Genomic DNA, 3355 nt, shown 5'->3' with positions numbered 1-3355 from the left:
CTCCGATTCGACCCCTAGCCTGGGAATTTCCATATGTCTCGGATGCAGCCCTAAAAAGACAAAAAAAAAAAAAAGGAAGGAAGGAAGACAGACAGACAGAAAGAAAGAAAGAAAGAAAGAAAGAAAGAAAGAAAGAAAGAAAGAAAAAAGCAACCCTCATGTCCACCCACAAACAGTTTATAACTGCTTTGTCTACATTAGTTCTCTATAGCCCTTAAATACTATATATTACATGGACTTATTGTTAGTCTCACCCACAAGTATGTAAGTTCCATGAGTAGGCATTTTATCCCTTGAGCCTATAAAAGTGCCTGGAAGAGTAAATGTTCAAGTAGTATTTGGTGAATATTGAAAGAATCAATGACTGAACACATAGATCTGGAGCCCAGGTAAGAGTTTCTACCAAAGATTTAAAAAAGAGGAAGAGGATGTCATTCACCTCTGAATCCCAAGGGCTGATTACTCAGAGAGCATGTACAACATGAGAAGAATAGGCGATTGAAATCAGCCTTAGGAACAGGTAGAAAAAGAGGTGCAGGGAAAGAGCCAGAGACCAACAAGAGCAATGTGGCAGAACCAAGAAAGAATGAGCAACAAAATGGTAGACATACTTTCAAAAAGAGTGGTAAGCAGTCAACAGAAAGATTAAGTAAGACCAGTGTCCATAGAAATTGCTTGGATCAACTTACAGCCATACATCCAACTCCAGATGGAGAAAGTGTTGAGCGCAAAAAATCCGTGAAGAAATATGCTCTTGATGGGAAAGAATTTTCTAAGCTTAAAATAAATTTTATAATTTATGAATGTACTAAATGATAACTTTGACTCCATTAAATAAAAAATATTCTTTATATCAAAAAGAAGCCTATCCAAAATGAATAGGCTAAAACAAACTGGGAAAAATATGTGCAGTAAATACGACAATGGGGAAATATTTTTAAATTTAAAAATTCTTACAATAAGGAAATTCTTAATATTCTATTTTTCACATAGATAGATGTGAAAAACATGAACAGACAGTTCTCAAAAGTGGAAATACAAACAATTGAAATGGTCTATTTGACTAATAAATGGAGAAAAATCAAACAATGCTAAGTTTTTTTCCTTCTGTTAATTAGCAAAGTTTAAAAATCCAAATGTCCATTTACAGATAAAGGGATAAACAAAATATGGTATTTATGCACCATGAAATATTATTTAGGACTTAAAAAAGAATGAGATTTGATATATGCTAATTGTGAATGAACCTTGAAAGACTTATGCTAAGTGAAATAAGCCAGACGCAAAAGGATAAGTATTTTTTGATTCCACTAACATGAGGTACCTAGAATAGTCAGATTCATGGAGCAAGAAAGCAGAATGGTAGTTATCAGGGTGTGGGGAGGTAGAAGTGGGAACTTCTCCTTTCATGGGTAGAATTTCAATGTGGGATGATAAAAAGCTCTGGAGGTGGTTAGTGATGATGGTTGTACAACACTGTGAATATATCTAATACCACTGAAATGTACATTTAAAAATAGTGTTCACTTTGGCAGCACATGTACTAAAATTAGAATGATACAGAGAAGATTGGCATGGCCCCTTGCAAGGATAACATGCAAATTTGTGAAGTGTCCGCATTAAAAAATTTTGGCATTAAAAGTGCACGTTAAGACTACAATAAGGTACCACCTCACACCAGTCAGAATGGCCATTATCAAAGAGTCTACAGATAGTAAGTGCTGGAAAGGGTGTGGAAAAAGAAGGAACCCTCTTACACTGTTGGTGGAAATGTAAATTAGTGCAGCCACTATGGAAAACAGTAGGGAGGTTCCTCAAAAAACTAAAATAGAGTTGCCATGTAATCCAGCAGTACAATTCCTGAGCATATAGCCAGACAAAACCATAATTTGAAAAGATACATGCATACTCCATGTTAACAGAGCACTATTAGCAATAACCAAGACAAGGAAACAACCTGAATATCCATTGACAGATGAATGGATAAAGAAGAGGTGAGATGTATATATCTCACAAAAACAAAATACTGCTTAGCCATTAAAAAAAAAGACATAATGTTATTTGCAGCGATATGGACAGACCTAGAAATTATCATACTAAGTGAGCTTAAGCAGAGAAAGACACATACCATGTCACTTATATGTAGAATCTAAAATATGACACAAATCAACACGTCTATGGAATAAACACAGAGTCACAGACATAGAGAATAGACTTGTGGTTGTCAAGGAGGAGGCAGGATGGAGGAGGGAAGGAAGGATTGGGAGTTTATGATTAGCAGATGCGCACTATTATGTATAGAGTGGATAGACAATGAGGTCCCACTGTAGAGCACAGGGAACTATATTCAATATCTTGTGATAAACCATACTGGGGAAGAATATGAATGTGTGTATGTATAACTGAATCGCTTTGCTGTACAGAAATTATAGCAGAAATTAACACAGCATAGTAAATCAACTATACATCAACAAAATTTACAAAGAAAAAGAAAAAATAGTTAAAATGGTAAGCTTTATTTATTTGTATTTTACCACAAAAATCTCAAAGCATTATAGATAGGTATGTGTGTATAGATAGATAGATAGATAGAGATATTATATATAATAATACATAATATATATAAAAAGCCTTGATAGATAGATGCATAGATAGATAGATATAAAGAGCTTTAAAATGATGCGGTGTTATTGCATTTGGAGTGGATAAGCAATGAGATCCTGTTGTACAGCACAGAGAACTATATCTAGTCACGGATGATGGAACATGATGGAGGATAATGTGAGAAAAAGAATGTATGTATGTGTGTGACTGGGTCACCACGCTGTACAGTAGAAATGGACAGAACACTGTAAACCAACTAGAATGGAAAAAATAAAAATCATTTAAAAATTTAAAAAAATACACAAATAAAAATAAAATGATCCAGTGATTCTACTTACAGAAATTCCTGGTGTGGAAATAAACCACAATTTAAGCAGAATGTTGATTGGAATTTTATTTATAATTGTAAAACCATTCTTAGGAAACAAAATAACAGTCAAATAAGTAACAGCACATTCCTAGTAAAGTGGACGTTCTGGACACTGGGAACCATGTGTGTGTTTGGTCTTCACTTCAGCTTCACCACCTTCCCATTCTTGGCACCTGGAAGATACCCAGCACACTTGCGTCAAATTAATTAACATGATGAAATGTTATGTATAAGAAGAGTTAGGAAATATTCTGATTATTCTAAACATAGGAAATGGTTTCATATAATAAATGACGAAAGAAGAATAACACTTTTATATACAATTTGATGTCAACTACGCCAAACAAGGATTCTTGTTATATGAGTTCACGAATTCCCTTA

The 3355-nt window shown here is 34.2% G+C and overlaps 1 non-coding gene across 1 annotated transcript; it reads left to right on the top strand.

Moving 5' to 3' along the window:
• The first annotated feature begins 1519 nt into the window (after window positions 1–1519).
• LOC125110476 (U6 spliceosomal RNA) lies at window positions 1520–1631 on the top strand. The gene has a single exon (XR_007130649.1). It is a non-coding gene; the product is annotated as a U6 spliceosomal RNA (small nuclear RNA).
• The last annotated feature ends 1724 nt before the right edge of the window (window positions 1632–3355 follow it).

This window comes from Phacochoerus africanus, chromosome 10 (assembly GCF_016906955.1).
Source record: "Phacochoerus africanus isolate WHEZ1 chromosome 10, ROS_Pafr_v1, whole genome shotgun sequence".
Taxonomy (NCBI): domain Eukaryota; kingdom Metazoa; phylum Chordata; class Mammalia; order Artiodactyla; family Suidae; genus Phacochoerus; species Phacochoerus africanus.
The sequence above is the reverse complement of the archived record's forward strand: the minus strand, read 5'-3'. Positions and strand labels throughout refer to the sequence as shown.